We start from the raw sequence: 19,207 nt of genomic DNA on the forward strand, positions 1-19,207 counted from the left end.
GAAAGAGTCATCTGAAAGAAGAGGCCAGTCCCTCCCCACAACCTACTACGTACAACTGTCATCTGAGAGAGGGGTCAGGAAGGAGAGGTAATTTCCTCCCCACACTCTACTACACTCACCCATTTTTGAGAGAGGGACCTGAAAGGTGTGGCCAGTCCTTCCCAACAGTCAATAACACACACCCATCATCTCAGAGAGAGGTTTCAAAAGAGAGACCAGCTGCTCCCCATGCACCTTACTATGCACACCCATCATCTATGAGAGAGGTCTCAAAGGAGAAGCCAGTCCATGCACACACCCTAGTATGAACAATTGTCATCTGAGTGAGGTCTCAAGATGACCTCACTCAGACATAATGAAGCTGCGCCCACTGACACCACACTGACACCACACAGTGTGCCATTTGCGCTGATTTTACAGTGCGGAACAAGCTCCCTTGTGCTAAAAATCAGCAGAAGCAGCATGCCAAAATTCCGCTTGGAATCTTGGTTAGTTTTTGTGCAACTCTGCGGAATTCTGCAAAGTAAAACTCCACTCATTCCACCCACCCCTACTATGTACACCTGTCATACAAGATAGAGTTCTCAGCAGAAAGGACAGTCCCTGCACTCTCCTTACTATTCATAGTTTTAATTTAGGAGAGAGGTTGAAAGCAGAGGGTACTAGCGCTGGGATGCCTCCGGGTAGCCATGCGCTCTATACATGCTTTTCCATTCCATTCCATTCCATTCCTATTCCCTCCTTATCCTCTGGTATGCACATTCGTTATTCAACAGAGGATTTACACTGGATAGGGTAGTCCCTCCCATATATTACTATTTCCCTACATTTGTGTTGCGATCCCACAAGAGTAGACTGCAAGCTTCAGCAAGTGACACTTGCCGCATGAGGCTCGTTCGATCCTGTGAGCTTCCCTCAAGACCAGCGCAGAAAATTACTAAGCCTGCCAGAGAGTGTCTCGCTAGACCATTGTGGAAAATTACCAGGCCTGCCACGAGGTGTTTTACAATCCCATAAGATTCTCGTGAGATTGTTTGGGAAGAAGTGTAAAAAAACAGACTAATTTTAACCAATAGTTACCATGCTCATTACATGGTTGAAGAAATGCTGTGATGTAATTGGCTGCCGTACCAGAGATAGCTCTGATTGTCCTTGCTGGTTTGGAGGAGAAGGATGTCTCTTTAAGTTGTGCTCAGCAAAAGTAACTTAATTTGGAAGTGAAAAAGACTAGTGTTTTCAGCTGCATTTAAGAAAGAGCTCCAAGTTCAGGTATTTTAAAAAAAGTAGTTTATGAAGTTTGTTGAGAAGTGTCAGTGAACTTATTCTACACAAGGTTAATTGATTGAAAAGTTGTTGGCAGAGGTGTAGATATCCTAATATAGCTTTTGAGAAGACGAACGTAGAATGTAGTGAGATATCAGCAAGTATTGCACATTGTGTTAAAACATTAAGTCCTAGTGTTGTTATGAATCTTACTGTGCACATACTTTACCCATATGAAGTGTTTGAATGGAGATATAGCTATTTCTAGAGTAAAACACTGTGCCCACTGTTAGCAAAAGTGTCAAGAGGAATGTGTTACTGTATATAGTTTTATGGAACCAGGGTTGATGGCATGTTATAATTTAATTGTGAAAAAAATGAACTGGTTGAGAGTGTGGAACTTTTCAGGAGAAAGGAATAATAAGTTAGTGGTACACCAGATTTAAAATATGTGATTGTGTGTGAGAAATTTAGAAATGTTTTGATAATATATAGTAATGTATCACTATAATAAATTATTGATCAGTATGTAATTGTTTATTGGTTATTTTGTCTTCTTTCCGGACTAAAATGGACAATGGAAGTTGTGAAAAAGAGAAGTACCATGTGCAAAATATATGGGGGAGTAAAACAAAACGTGTTTTGCTGTGGAAGAAACAGAAAACATTCACTGTGTGGAAAGTCAGGGCAAAATAGAGTAGCACAACTGATTATGTTCCCACTGCCTAAGGAGAGATGTTTGGTCTTGCAGAAGCTAGTTCAATGCATGTATCTGCTAGATGAAAATATATGGAAGCACTTTAAGAAATGTCTAGTTTGGCTACGCAAGCTACCTTTGTCTGAGCTATCCTTTGTGAATGTGTGGATCTTAAATACTTCCACATTTCTGTAATTTATATACTACACTGCTTTTTTCCATTTTCCCAGCAGAACTTCATTTTACAAAGTTTAGACATGTGAAACTTTGCTGAGACTATTTTGCAACCTAGCCTGATATCCAAAAAGTGTGAAAGTGAACTTTTTTTGGCAGGCTGAGGTATCTGAAAGAGAGAAAGCCAAGAAGGTCTGCCAGCACCAAACTCAAATAGAGAAGTGAAAGAAAAGGTTGAAGTGTTTGGTGTTACTCGTCAGAGTCATAAGAAGATATTATAAATTAGTAAAGTTGGTTTCTTGTTTGTTTTACAATTGTTGGTTATTTTTTTGTTTTACAATTGTTGATATACTTTGTTAATATAGTTGTAGTTTTGCAATGTTGTTAAATTATGTTCTTGTAACAAAAAGCATTTAAAGTTACAAATCATTCTTTTGCTCAATACATTGTTATGTTATTACAGCATTGTCTTTAAGGACGGCAGAAGGGTTCCTGCATGTACTTGTATTTATACAGTAATTTTGAATTTTTGGAATGGTGCACCATAGAGCTTCTTATTCAAAGTCAATAAGGAAATGCATACGGACAGGTATTCCTTTTAATCAACGCTTTTATTAAATCAATTCAAGCTCTTTGCATCAACGCACAATGGCTGTATGTTGTGCATTGATGCAAATAACTTGAATTAATTTAAAAAAGATGATTAAAAGGAATCCCTGTCCATACACATTTCCTTATTTACTCTGGATAAGAAGCTCTATGGTGCACCATTCCAAATATTCAAAATGTCTGTTCTGCTTTTGCACCGAACGACGGCAAGTGCAAGAATTTTTGTGCACATTTATATAAAATTTGGATAAAAGGAAACAGAACAGTGAAGTGTACAGTATTATAAATATGTTTTATGCTACAGAGACTTGTTACTGGAGAAGCCAGTTTTTTGAATACCGAACAATGGTGACTTGTCATGCAACAGTGAGGTGTCAGTAGAGAGATCAGTCCTTGTCCACACTGTGGTATAGAGACCTCTCATACTAGATGCAGTGTTATCAGCTAATGGAGATGTGATAGTGGAGAGGGCACTTCAAGTTTCAAGAATTCAAGTTATTGTGGAGAAGTGTGGCTCAATGGTTAGAGCGGCAGACCCTAATGTAGAGATCTGGCCTGGGACCAGGGTTCAATTTCCGCCTCGGCGGGTCTTGGGATCAATTTCTTCGGGCCTGATAATTCTCGCCTCGGTGCCTACTCTAATCATGGGTCCAACTCTGGGCAATAGCTTGCTTAATCTCCACAACGGCCCTAACAGCGCTGGGGATGCCTGGCTTCACCTTGGGGGTGCCCAGGAGTGGACATTTCACAGGGAAAGCCAGGAAGGGTTCCACAGCGGTATGAGTACAGCGCCAGGACGCCCAGTTGCTGGGGCAGCAGTGCGCTATACAAGTACAAAATTTCATTTCAAAATTTCATTTACTTCTTATGCACAAGTTGCTATGTATGCTTGTGAGTCTGGAGGTACGTTCTAGCTGAGAAGTCTGTTCCTGTGCACACCCTACTACCCCTCTTTGTTACCATAGGGAATGGTCTGATGGAGAGGTAAGTGTGTCCCCTCATTCATTTACCCACACCAATCAACCAAGACATAGTTCTCAGCAGAGAGGATACTCCCTTTCTATACCATACTATACAAGTTCATCACAAAAAGAGAACTAGGAGCAGAGAGAGCAGTCTCTATTCACAGTGTAGTACACATTTGTGTTACTCTGGGGAGAGGTATGAGCTCACAGAGCAATCTTTGCCCATACCCTTGTCTCTATCCTTACCATCCAAGAGAGATTTCTCAGCATAGCGGCCATTTATTGAACACACCCTAGTTGTACATCTATCACCCTGGAAAGAGGTGAGAGCACCCAAGTAAGGCACTCCTCACACCATACTATATACACCCACCATCCTAGAGAGAGGTCTCAGCATAGGGGCCAGTTGCTTTGCACAACCTACTGTGTGTACCAGTCATCCAAGACAGGAGTGTCAGCAGAGAGACCAGTATATCCCCACACCCAACTATGCATACCCATCACTGAGGGAACAGGTATGAGAACAGATGTCTGTGTAGAGACCAGTAACTCCCCACACTCTACTAAAAATATCAGTCATTCAAGAGAGGGATCTGATTGGAGAGGCCAGTCCCTCTATAAACTTTATGATGCTCTCTCACAATTTGAGATAGATGTCTCAGAGGAGAGGCCAGTCTCTCCACACATGCTAACATGCACACCCATCATCCCAGAGAGAGGCCTCATCAGAGAGGCCTGTCCCTTTACACACTCTACAATATACACCTGCCAGCCAGAAGAAATGTCTCAGCAGAGAGGCTAGTCTCTCTCCTCACCCTATTATGCACACCCATTTCTATGTAGAGAGGTCTTAGTGGAGAGCCCAGTCCATTCAGACACCCTATTATGCACATTTGTCATGTGAGAGAGAGATCTCAAAGGAGAGTCTAGTACCTCTCCTCCTACTACTATGCATATTTGTCTTTTCAGAGAGAGGACTCAGCGGAAACGCCAGTCCCTCCACACACTATACTACACACACCTATCAGCCCAGAGAGAGGTCTCAGCAGAGAGGCTATTCTGACCCCTCACCCTATCACGGACTCCCTTCTCACAACTTTACTATGCCCACTTGTCATCTGACAGAAAGGTTTCAAAAGAGAAGCCATTCCCTCTCCACATTCTACTATGTATATTTGTCATCTGACAGACACATCTCAGCAGAGAGGTCAAACCCTCCTCACACTCCACTACTTACACCCATCATCCAAAAGAAGGGTTTTATCAGAGAGGCCAGTTCTTCAACACAGCCTACTATGGTCACCCATCATCTATGAGAGAAGTCTCATCGAAAATGTACCAGCATTGAATTTGACATTTATACTTGAAAACCTGACATTTGCAATTTTTGCTACTATTTGAGAGAGCATACACACGTTCTCTACAATCTGCTTGCAGATGCTACATACACCTGTCTTCCAAGAGAGGGGTCTTAGTGAAGAATACAGTCCTTTCACCCACCCTACTATGGTCACCCATCATCTGAGAGAGAAGTCTAATTGAATCTGCACCCGCATTGAATTTGACATATATATTTGAAATCCTAACATTGCTATTTTTGTTGCTATTTGAGAGAGCATATGCATGCTCTCTGCAATCTACTTACACACGCACTTTATTTTTGGGGGGCTGATGCAGTGCGGAAACCTGGGTATCGGGAATCAAGACAAAACCCTGTACCTAATATCCTCCTTTTGTCACAGACCAAATATCACATTAACACATTCACTCCTACAATCATTGGTGGGGCCCATAACACCAACATTCACACTTCACTTCTCACTGGTCTGCACTTTCAGGAGAGATGAATGTTCCAAGCGCTGACATGAAAGGAATACCTTATAACCTATAGGTAGAAAATTATTTACACATCTGTACATTAAACCTTATATCTACACATCGTAAACCCAAACATTAAGATACTCCTCCCACATGATCAATGGATCATTTAGTTGGATTGGTAGGGTGATTTAGTCCTGCTAAACACACTCAAGATCCTGATCTATCCTCTTCTCAATAAATGACCAAAACACATTTGCTTGTTAATCAATATTTTGTTTATCTACTTAATGCAAGTATTTAGTTCCATCTAGGGAATTTATTAATCATTACGCAAATCACAGAACACCATATTTACCTAATCTGGCTATTGGTCGTCCTCTAAGTCATCAAATTTGGTCGTCAATCAGTCAGAATTCAAAAGTTCTTCATGCAGCACACTACAGACCCATGAATGGACAAGGACCAGAGCCGTGCAAGCATCTATCAGTGCCCATAGATTTTAAGATGTCCTCAGTTCATCAAAGAAATGGGCAGCATTTCAGTCTGTCAAAGATTCAGGAACACAGCGTTACCGTCGTCTCCGTCAGCAAAAGAAATTATAAGGACGTTTTTTTTTCCTCTTTATTCTACCGTCATTTTATAATGAAAGTAAGGTCTAGAAGATACATTTTACAAAATTTGGGCTTTATCCATTGGTCAGTTAGGATCATCCGGTGAGGTTTCACACAGTTCAAGAGGTTATGTCATTTTTTTCTTGATGGTTCCGGTTTTTGTAAAAGTCCTTTGTCAGGCCTCCCATCGTGACCTTGTTTGGGTACAACGAGAGCGGGGTCATGTTGAGGCCACTGGTACATGTTGTAACGCATGCGTACTTCGCCCGAAACCTCGTGGAATGGTGGCCATCGCGTCGAGTTAGTTTGGCGGCCATCTTGGTTTTAGGCCCAAAGGACAATTTAAGCGAAACAAGCACAAAAGAGTAATTAATACATAAAAATAATTAATAAACTGTTAAACCCTCACTAATTACCCTATGTGCTTGTAATTATCTAGCGTATAGCGACATTTAAAGCGTTCATATTCACCCATTGATGTCATCTGGTGCGACATTACGAAAAAATCACAAAAGCAACATATACCATGCAATATTCTATTTTCTACTGTTAGTATGCGTACATATGTTAATAAAAATAATTATTCAGCCATGCAAAATGCAAACCCCACGTATATTTTGTATATTAATAAGGTTGATTAAACTTCATGCAAACACATTAATAGTATTATAATTAATAGATTATTCTAATTAGTATAAGCATGCAGATTAGGGGGGTATACAACATTTTGTACTACCCGCTCCATCAGGGCAATAAATAATTGGGGAAGTGGGGACACTTCTGGCTTCCTCAGTATGCAGAGGAGAGGGTCGTCATTTTTACTCCTTCTCTCATTGCCTTGTAGAGAAGCCAACTTAATTAGTGCTCTAGCAGTTAGACTATCTGGACCCTTTTCCCTCTATTTAAGATACCCCATGCCATGGACACGTAGTAGATGTGCACAGCGTATGTGCCACTAACGCATTGACCGCATGGCAAACGCAAGGCTGTCTGTGCTTGTCCAGCCCCGGATAGCGTCCAGTGCAAGCCATGCTGCCCCCCTCCATCAGTTCAGTTCCTATTCTACAGACTTTTTATCAGCTTTAAATGCTAATCCTGATTACCCTCAGAAACTGCTCCACACATTTTGTGAGGTTTCGAAATACTATTTCTGTGAGGTTTTTGGCAAAAGAATAAACATTAGTGGAAATGAAGAGATGGTTAAAATACCCACAACTAACTTGCTCTCTCACAGTCTTTGAATTGTAGGTAGCTACCTAAACAAATGCTGTCAATCAATAAGTCAGAGCAGTGACCCTCTCAAGATACTGCACCTCCCCCCTTGTCCCAAGATCCTGCTACGTGCACCACACCAAAGCACGTGCTGCTTCAAAGGGGTGACTGCTAGATCAATTGAAATCAAATCTCACAAATGGTAGTGCACCGAAAAGTTACAGTCCATTCAAGAAAAGTCTAGCTACAAATTCAATGTGTTCCAAAATGCCTTTACTTTCTTTGATGATTAAAATGAAACAGCCAATGCGTTTAGTTCATCACATGTGAACTTCCTCATATGTAAAGAGATATCTAACATACGATAAATCTGCGTGGACATAATAAAACCAATACAAAATATAAAAACATAATGTCACATAATACAATAGATACAAAATCATTATTCCTACGCAAGACATACACATAACAACCACATGATAACCATACAGATAAAGGGAACCATCACAAAAAAAAAAAAACGAACCCCCTACTATTAAAATTCCATATGTTGACAAATGCAGGTAAACCAAGTTCAACCCAATGGAGACACATGTGTATAAGATGACAAACACCAATGACATGTCAGGTGTGTTATAGTAAGTGCAAACCATATGTGTCAAATTTGACCCTATGTGTCAAAGAAAATAAAGATGTTTTGGAACTGAACTTTTGTTGAATGGACTGTAACTTTTCGGTGCACTACCATTTGTGAAATTTGCTACCTAAACATATGTCTGAAGTTCTCCTACATCTTGCAAACAACAAATGGGATTTTGAATTTTTAACGGAAACATGGTTGACAGAAAGTTGCAACCCTGACTGGGTTGTGGCAATTGCTCCTGGGTATCATATTTTGTCTGACAACTAAAGCGGAGACAAGGTTGGTGGTTGGATGAAGATTAATTTTAGGGATTTGGTTGAAGAATTTTCTGCAACCCTTAGGCCAAACTGATAATCTAGAGGGTCTTATTTGCAGTATTAAACTTGCCCTCTCCTTTTCTTTCTCGGGCCTCTTGGCATATAGACTACCGGATTGTCCCTGTAGCTAGCACCCCCTATCGTTTGACATCATTGCACAACTTACCTTTCAATACACCAATTTACCATCTTGGGCAATTTTGATGTCCATGCAGATGTTCCTAAGTGTACCCGGGCAGCATAGCTTATTCAGACCCCGGCCGGCTTAAATGTTATTCAATATGTCCTGTCCCCTAGACATAGGACTGGACATATGCTGGATCTGATATTCTCAAATTTTGCCAGCTCGCAGGTTAGCTCCCTTAAGGGTTTGGTTTGGCCTGATCATTTATGTGTACCGCTTACATTTTATGGAGATTGTCATGAACAGAATGCCTACATCCGGAGAAGAAAAGAAGATGGCAGAATGTCTCGAAAGAATACTTTGCACATTCTCTTGGTTACTCATCTTCATATGTGTCAGGGACAGCAGACTCAGATGTTACTTTGTTCAAACAATGGGGCACTAATTCCTTAGACCTTTTAGCCCCTTTAAAAATTTAGGGCAAGGCTCTCCCCTGGTGTAAATCTTTTTTGGATGACAGAACCCAACAAGTGTGTCAACACCCTTTTTTCAGCATGCAAACCCTCTGGCTGACTTGATTGAAGCATGGGGTGTGAAGGTGATCTTATATGTATGTAATACTCAATTGCTGTATAATTTTCAGGATCATTTGGAGGCAGCTCTACATAACTTTAAGGAGTGCCTCAAAGGAGTTGCTGCTTGGATGGAGTCAAACTGTCCTAAATTAAACACCGAAAAATTGAAGTTTTGGTCTTCAGCCAAGATGGTCCCTTGCCGTCGAACCTTTGGTGGCCTGAAGAATTAAATCGCCTGAAGCCTACTTCCTCTGCTAGGAATCTTGGCATTATATGCATTGTATTGTACTTGCATTTATATAGCAATTACTACGCCTGACAAGGCGTCAAAGCACTTTTTCAGCGAATAGCAAGCTACTCCGGAACGGGAACAGGATTAGTAGTAGATTAAAATAGTGAAATAGGAAATTAATTTGAGTGGTGGATATTATAAATCTGTTATTTTGATTGAGAAGGATAGTGGAAGGATAGGAGAGTAAAAGGTTTGCATTTATATAGCTGTGTTGAAGCACTTTTCGGTGAGTAGGACGCTAATCCGGAACCAGAAAAGGATTAGTGGTGAATTAGTATAGGGAAATATGAAAATATTTTGAGCAGTGGTCCTGTTGGTCTGTTATTTAGATTGAAAAGGATAGTGGAGGGATGGGAATCTGAAGGGTTTGCATTTACATAGTGCTTGCTCCCCTGATGAGGTGTTGTCACACTTGGCAGCGAGTAGCAGGCTACTCTGGAACTCAAAAAGTATTAGCGGTGAATTAGTATAGGGAAATATGAAAATATTTTGAGCAGTGGTCCTGTTGGTCTGTTATTTAGATTGAAAAGGATAGTGGAGGGATGGGAATCTGAAGGGTTTGCATTTACATAGTGCTTGCTCCCCTGATGAGGTGTTGTCACACTTGGCAGCGAGTAGCAGGCTACTCTGGAACTCAAAAAGTATTAGCGGTGAATTAGTGAAGGGAAATATAGAATTAATTTTATTTGAGTCATGGACATGTTAGTCTAATATTTGGATTGTAAAAGGAATATTGAAGGCTCTTAATTGCAGTAGAATGGTCTTTGTGATGAGTAAAGGGGAGATGGAGCGGTTAATTCAGAGGGAAGGGTTTAGAAGGACTTGTTTGAGAGATCTGAATAGTAAAAAAGGTATGAGATGAGGCAAAGGGGTAGAGGAGGAAAGAGTCTAGAGGGGGTTTTTTAGAGCATCATAGTGTAGTGTGGGGTTTGGGATGAATGGAAGAGTGGAGGTAGAGGACATATTGAGAGAGGTATAGGGTGAAAAATAGGGTAGTGCATCAGAGAGAGTAGTGGAATTAGGTTTGAGATGATTCAGAGTGGAGGTAAATATGCATAAGGAAGCTAATATATGTTGATCAAAGTTGCATTTAATAAACTCAGACATTCAAGTGTTGGAGTCCTTTAAATATGTTTTTGGTAATTCAATAGTGAAGCAATTGTAGATAAATAGTTATGATAAAATATTTTCTTATTTATGCAATCACATATATACATGTTAAACATAGAATAATGTAACTATAAGCAACATGTACATTTGTTAAGCAAAACTAATGAATATCTATGTATTTAAAAACATAATTATGATACATGTTTGTAGAAGGCAATACACATATGTAGGTACTCATCTATAGTCCAAATAAATTATTGTATACAGAGGGGGATGCTGTATATTTATGTTTGAGTATGTGGTTATGTGGGGAAGAGCTTGAATAAAGAAGGATGTGCCACCCATGTTTTTGGTCTTGTACGGTAGGATTTTGAGGCGAGGTGCAACTCTAGAGTGGAGGTTCCTTTGTAGAGTGTATTTTGTTATTTTATTTCTGATGAAGAGCGGTCCTGTTCCATGTATCGCTTTGTGGGCAATATAGAGCAGCTGTGATTCCACCCTCTTCTTCTCTGCTCAAAATAGACAGATCCCATAGGTCTGCTTCCTGAAATTCAAAAACCTTAAGGAAGTTTCTAGATTTGGTCCCAGAAGAGACTCGTAAAATGGTTGTCCATTCTATGGTAGAATCTCAATTGGACTACACCAACAGTCTCTATATTGCCCAGCCTGTTTGCTTGATATACAGACTTCAGATAATTCAGAATGCAGCAGATAGACTGATACTGCGGCTTCCTCTCAGTCAGCATATCCCCCCCATCTGAAGCAGCTGCACTGGCTCCCTGTGGCAATGCGTATTACATTTGAAGCTCTTGCTGTATCAGGACCTCTCATTTTGAGGAACAGATTGCTCCCCTACATCCAAGACAGAGTGCTAAGTTCCAACAACCTTAGCTTGATGTGGATTCCAACATTTTCTAAGGCCCGCCACAGAGGAAGCTCCTTCGTAGTTCTTACTGCCAAGCTCTGGAATGGTCTGCTCCCTAAGCTGCATTGGGCTGAGTCACTGGCTATTTTTAAAAGAAAAATAAAACCCTGGTTGTTTGATGTAGCCTAGCTACCTGGATAATGTGGTGGGATTTCTGTGTCTACTTTGAGTGCCAGGACGCTTCTGCTGAAGCAGCTGCATGCTTATCAAGTGTTATTTGATTGATTGCACATATATTAATAGCATGCAAAGGCTTGCTGGTTCAAATAACTCTTAATTGAGTATTTTAGACCCCATGGGGGTAGAGGGAAGTTGGGCCCTGATTATAGTGTGTAGTGTTCAGTTACACCTAAAACTGGATGCATTTCTTGTTATCTGCAGTGAAGTTCCTGTAGGCAGCTGGCATATCAAAACTGATATTTTTATGATATATAGAGCCCATACCATGGTCATGAAGAATTGCAGAAACTGTTTTTTATTGACATGCTTCCTGCATTTCTCAATCTTAGAACAAAACCCTTTTGACCATTGCCATTTTTGCATTTGAACTATTTTAGAATATACAAAGGCAGTATGAGAAAAGAGAGAGACATCAATTATGTAAAGGTCTTCCAAATTTGAATTTCAATTACAATCCCGGAGATGGTGCCTTGGTCATTGCCACCACAGTGCACTATCATCAGGCCTGGGTGCCTACATTGCAAAATGCACATAACCATTGGTAACAATTGATGCCACTTCATACCTCTATGGCTAATACAAGTGTTGTCCAAGTTTTTAATCCAATATTCTTTTCAGTACCACAATTAATGAGATATTCAGTTACAACAGAAGAGGAACAATGGGAGTGAGGCACAAATATAAACATGAAAGGTTGCTTTTTTGGCAGTTAGAAAAGTAAGTAAAATTGTGACTAACAGGTGTTTGTATGGTTCACAGTTACTTGTTAAACCCCTTTTTTTCTGACCCTGTTTTTGTTGGCTTTAGTACTTTGGATGCTTTATCACTGCTGATCAGTGCTGAAGTGCATATGTTCTCTGTGTAAATTGTGATTATGATTGCTTATCCATGATTGGCATATTTGATTTACTGTGAAGTCCCTGGTAAAGTACACTGTGTGTGCCCAGGGACAGTAAATCAAATGCTATTATTTAAGGGTGGGCGGAAATTGCATAATCGCGTTACGCAAATCTTCACAAAAACGCAAAAAATTATGGCGAACGCACGGAAATATCGCGAAGACGCGGAAGTTTTAGTCCCGCCCGTTTGCGATGTTTTTTGCGTGATCACATTGGAAATGTGTCACCAACTTGACCATGCGGTCGCTAATGGGCGCAGCCATCTTGTTTTCACTTCTCCCGCCCGCTCGCGATGCTATTTCCTGTTCCGGGTCTCGCAATGCATGCTCGCGCTTGTTCGCGGTAGGTATTTCCTGTTCGGGAGCGTATATTGTGTGTTCCCGATGCTTTTTGTGTGTTCGGGGGGAAAATATCTCGCAAACTTGCCCATGTGGTCGCAATAGGCTCGGCCATCTTGTTTTTCACTCGATGCCATGGTTCTGGGGCCTGCTTTTCAATCCTCCCTATATCTTTTCAATCCTTTGCTTCTGAAAACTTTTTGTTGATCTTTTTTATTTATTATCTCTCTCTCTATTTTCCTGACTCTATATGTTTTGTTTCTGTCTACTTTTTTGTGTTTTTTAACTACTTTTTCACTCTTTTTCTATTACCTGCTTTTTTCATTTCTTTTACTTACTTTTTTAATTTTTAGCTTTTCTTTTCCGCCCGCCTACCCCAGAACCATGGCAAAGGGCCACAGGGGGAACGGCAGCCTGAGCCACGACTGCCTTCCTTGCAGAAGGCGGCGCCCACCAGGGGTGCAGGCACGGGCCTTATTTGGGGAGGTGGAGTTGGCTGCACTTATTTTTTTTGTGCAGCGCCACCTCACCTTAACCCTGGCAGCAGGCGGCAGGCCTGGGTCCGGGTACGGGCTCCGGGAGCGTCGGCAGCGGTGGGAGAAGGTGCCCCGGGCAGTGTTTCGCTGCTCGGGTGTCCGGCGCAGCCAGAACCAGCTGACGCACCGGTGGTCTGATATCCTGGACCGGGAGCAGGACCTGCTAGGATTGGAGGTCCCGGGTCTTGGTGAGTAGCTATTTAATTATTACTACTTTGTGTCTGTTCTTTTGCTGTGTTATATATTGCAAATATATTTTTTCCGACCAGCTAGAATGCTGCTGCTTACATACATTACAGATAATTTACATTTAAAAGTCTTCTGTGATTGTTATGACACTGGTGCTCTGCGCTACTAATCTTGTTATTTGCAATTTTGCATTTGCGCTCGTTTTGCGTGATTATGTAAGAGTTTATTTTAGAAAATTTAAGTTAGGTAATGCTGGAGTGACTCTAGTCCTTCCTTTGTCCTGTCACTGAGAGATTGGGGTGGATTGATAGTTATGTTTAGTTACTTATTATAAGTTTGTAATTTTTTTGTGGCCTGCAACGCCCCTCTATTACGTCCCGTGCTGCTGAGTGCTGCTACTGCTTACCCCAGTCCTTAGTAGAACCTTTTGTAGTTTTTTCAGAGAGTGCTAATAGGCTTAGCACTAGCAGAACATCTGCATCAACGAACAACAGTGTATGCAAAAATACAGGCATATGTCCTCCATTTATGCATTTTTGAGGACTAAAAGAAGTGGAAATGCTTACTTAATGTACAATTGGCATGCTTGGAATAGGTGGGCTCGGTCAGGTGGTACGTACTACTTAGGCTTAGTTAGTATTCTGCAATCACAATGGAACACTGGTTTAGTGTAAATAAATATTACCTAGTCGGTCCGCGAATCCCGAGATACTACTTGTCGACCAGATTAGATAGGTCAATTTTATTGCAATTGTTGTTTACACAAATGTTTTTTTGACAGTCTCATAAAAATATTTTATTTGTTTCACACCAATCATCAATGTTTGTCTCTTCCTTTCTTATATCTTTCATGATCAGCACCCAGGGGCAAGAAGACGGGGGCAGAGTCGGCGGGAGCAGTTCCAGTCCAGAAGGACCAGAACGAGGGCTCTTCTGCTGGCCCCAGTAAGTCTTCCTGTTTTTAATATTAATTCTTATTCACTAACTTTTCCTGCACCGTATTTTTTTTCCCAAACTATTGTTTCAGTTTCCTAATGCTATTTTTTACCAACAATTACCCTTCAGCCTAGACTATCTGTTTCTAGATTCTTGTTATCCCTGCCTCTAATGCCTCTGCTATGACTCTCTGTACTACTACTATTAGTCTGTCTGTAGCTAAGCATGCCCAGTTGGCCACTCTTTATATAAAAGGTTTTAAATAAAACTCAGATTCACCAGCAGCTCTAGCCATTGATGAGTCCAGTCCTTTGGGTTGTCCTCTTGTACTCCTTCTATTCTTCTTAATGTTTGAAGCTTTATTAATCTTGATGTTTTTCGACAATTCCCACCAACAAAATGCCCAACCAGATTTTACTATTTTGGTATGATAGGACATACTACTACTGTTGTAGGGACTTTCCACATACAGAACATTGCAGTTGCACAAGAAAATAGGATGTTGGTGATGCCTCACACTCACATCTCAGTCAGAACAGAACCCACCACAATCCCCTGCCCAACTAGTTATGAGTGTTTTATTACTATTAGCTCTCCGAACCCAACCCAATACCCAATGAATAGACAACCCAGAACATAACACTCCCGACCTCTCAGTTGTGGAAGCAATGCACAAGCACAATTTGCACACCCTTCCTTTCGCTCGCTCACTCGTGTAAGTCCATCCACACCAAATACCACCGAGTCTATGTAAGTTCAAAAATTATTTTATTTGCAACTGACAAGCTATGTACGTTGTTAATCAACAGCAAAATCCATAAGATTAAAACTATAAACATTGTTCCACTTAGTTACACTTACAACAAGTACAAGTCCATAGAACGAAGAAAAAAAAAGCGAAATCAGGATTAATAAGTAAATGAACAGTTGTAGGAATAGGAATATAGTTTATATAAAATTATAAATGGAGATGTGAGCGAATTATGTTGACCCCTCACCTTAGAAGAAGCTAGTACTGGTTACATCATAAGCTCTGCAAAGCTCTGGTTCTTAGAATGGAATCTTCCGTCTGTTAGGAGAAAAATGGTGCGCGTTAGTATATTGCAAGCATTTCTCAGTCGTGGCAAAAAGTGTAGCATTTTGGATAAGCAATATGGACTAACACCAGAACTCCATAACAAAGTGGCTTGTTTTGATTGACCTTGTACGCAGCGATTAGACAGTAGCAGTATGAGCTCATGTGTGCTCAAAAGCGTCACTCTTTATACAACAAGCTGCGAGGTAACGATGTGTGTGCTAAAATAAAAGACACAAAGGTAAAATGGTATCATGGCTCGGGCTAACTAAGCAAAGACTAGAATGACTCTAGGGACCATATAACTACTAGTGTCTACTCTACTACTACCTGATTTGTACTAGTGATGTATGTTGTATATGTATGTATTACTGTTAACTCATTTTTCAATCTTGCTAGTGAAAAATAGGGGGAGGTGGATAATGACACCTAAAAAATGTGTAATGTTTTTTCAAGGCGCACTACCAATCACCAGTGCAGGGGTCAGCGGCGACGCGGCTGCTGACGGTGGAGAGGAGGAGGCGGCAGTTGCAGGAGGAGCTGTACAGGGTGAGCCAGCAGCAGTGGCGGGTGGTGGAAAGTTAGATACCAAATCCTTACTTATTGACATTACACTCACTGCAAGGGTGTACTGTATGATACTGTACAGTTGACTTACTAAGTAAGAGGTTGATGTGAACGGTTGAAGACACCCTTTACTTAGCATTAGTAAAAGCATTAGTGGCGGGAGTGTTGTTGAGTAACCAATGGCCTCTTCTATCTGATGATTTCAACTCAGCTGTGAAAGTTTTATGGAGAAGACTAAAAGTCAGATCAGATGACCTTGATAGATGGGTTGAACGAAAACGGAAAGAAGAGTGGAAGGAAGAAGGACGGGCAAGATTTAAGATTTCTGACTGGCAGAGAAGGATTCGTGGGATGCATGCAGCATGCATACTGGTGGCTGATAGGAATCAGATGCATGGTTGGTTGAATGCCTGAAACTCCCACAAATGTTAAAGTCCAAGAAAGTGGGAGGATAGTACATACATACCACAAATGTTATGTGCTTGCTAGTGCTACCGTGACACTATGTGTAGAAATATTTGTCTTACTGCTTTGCAAACAGTATATTTTACAATGGTCTTGTTTTTTCTTCTTCATATATAGCTACTTCTTCCAAGGGGAAACCTGACCGGAAGGAGTTGGAAGCCAAGGCACGGCGTCGGAAACTGGAGGAAATACAGAACGAATATCGACGGCTGGTGGTCCTGGAAGAGGAGGAGGAGGTGGCAGCAGCTGCAGCCTCCTCCAATGCCCCGGGCCCCAGCCACCACCCTCCAGTGGTACGGCGCCACCGTCTGGCAGCCGCCCACCGCCGCCCATCCATCAGTGCTGCCCCACCCCATGGATGCAACTGCTGCACATTAAAGCACCGTGTTGCCCGCCTGGAGGAGCAACTTCGTGTCCTCCTGAAAAAAGCCAGCCGAACTTAGACCCCGTTCTTATTGCCCCTTTTTTAATTATTCTTGGGGTGGGTGGGATCCGGGCGTTGGGTTTCCTCTTTTGGACAATGACATTTTCTTTACGGACATTGGTTGGGGTTAGGGAGAGGAGTGGGTCAGGTGTGGGATTTTTTTTTTACATAGTTTATTTTTGTTAGGGTATTAAATAATATATTTCTACTTAAGTTTACATACAATGTTGTTAATGTTTTCTGGGTGGGGTTACTGTTTTACATCACACTGTATCCTTCTTTCCTTACTGGTGCAGGGCCGCACACAGCCAGTGTTTGATTTTAATAATTAGATGACTTTGTAAGACAGAAACAGATAGATGCGGCACCCCTCACCGAGTGACTTGTCCTACTTCTAGTACTGTCAGTCTCTTCTACTCTAGGCACTCTGCAACTGGACTCAAAGGGGTGTGTGAAATTGAATTAATGAAAACATGTCCATTATTAATTATGCCTCCCCCAAACTTCTCTTACCTTTGCTTGATGTTGAACTTAGGCACAGCGATGGCTACATGGTGATGATGGTTTTCTTTCCTAACATGCCATGGTTGTGGTGGTGGTAGTAGTAGACACTGGCAGCAGCATTTGCCAAAATAGAAAATGAGACAGTCAGTAGCCTGAGAGAGAGTCTTCGAGGAGTAGTAGAATGAAGTACAGAACAGAACTTACTGCCAAACAATAATATGCCCAAATACAACAAAACATAATGGTGGTGGAGATAGCCTAGTAGTACACAGCAACTCTAGTTGTGTCGAGTCACTTAACTAGGCCTACAGCACACTGACACAAGCGTAACTGTTAGTGCTGTGTAGGAGGATGACAATGAATGAAATCCATTAATCCAATCAATGCCGTGAATTAAAGCTGATGTATTAGCCGGTTCCATTGGTAAAACAATTACCTCACACATATACTGCTCAGGTGGGCAAGCAGAAGAAGATCCCCGCCCTGCCTTGAAATTGAAGTACTGTTGCTTTTGCCACATCCGCCCCAGCAAGTGTGTGATAAATTATTGATGTACATTTAATGTAGTCATACCTCAATAAGTCACACAGCCCGGGGGAAGAGGGTTAGGGTTTGTTGAATGGTTGGGAAGGGGGTTTTGGGGAAAGGTTTGAGAAAGAAAAACAGTATGCATGGACAAACATCAAACAACAGAATCTTTGTAGACTACCATATCCATATCAATATATTAAGGGAGAAAAAGGAAATAAGACATGCATGATCATTGATGATAAGGAGAGACCCGGATTACATACAGTTTGTGTTCAGTGTTACCGAGCTTACTTTTACAGACAGCAAAGAACATTTTAAAATATCTGTAGGGATGAATTATAGACAGAAAGCAAACCTAATAATAACAGTAATAACAACAAGAACACACTGTTGTAATGATTGTAGACAAAAAAAATGAATCAAATTATTTAAAAGATGAAAATGTCTACTGTTACTGTGTTATTCAGGTCAAATGGTATCTCGGCATTCCTCTTGGTCCTCCCTTCCATGGATGCTCCGTCCAATCTTGGGTGATGCCACTGCTTGCCTAGCAGATGTAGATTCATTGGTAAGGTAAGTGTGCATTGTTGTTTTCCCAAGTATAGCACAGGGTAAGGCCTGGCCTGTAATTGTAGATGCAAAACCAAAAGGGATATTGAGATTGAAACCAAGTTGAAAAAAATGGACAAGTTAATGTTGTAGTGCAACAAGAACACTTTCCGAGGCGGCATGGATGCATCATCTCTACTCTAGTCTGTTTCCAGCATTAACCTACAATACCAACAGGACAGAGCAGACCCACGATGACGGCACCCTTTGCACATCCTCCATTTAGCGTACATTTTTTGAAAGAGTTGGACAAAGCAACATAGCATTTTACAATTTACCGCAGTCATACCACTGCTACACTTGACTCCACCACTACACAGACATTTAGGTCTGCTGTGGTTGTTGTTTACTTGTTTACCTTATATGCCACTCATGAAACGGCTTGACTCATTCCATCAATCATCTCCGATCCGTGTACTGAGTGACTGTGAAGATACTATGTCACTGTGGTCATCATGATTGTGTTGTTCAACTCAGTCTGGGTGTACCGAGTGAGTCCCCTTCCTATATTCAAAATGCAATGTATCGGCCTGCAGTAGAAGTACAAATTTGGTATTAAAAAAACAAGAAGGGAAAAGGGACTTGAGTTAATTTTAGTGTGTAGATTATTACATAA

This window comes from Triturus cristatus, chromosome 3_1 (genome assembly GCF_964204655.1).
Source record: "Triturus cristatus chromosome 3_1, aTriCri1.1, whole genome shotgun sequence".
Lineage (NCBI taxonomy): Eukaryota > Metazoa > Chordata > Amphibia > Caudata > Salamandridae > Triturus > Triturus cristatus.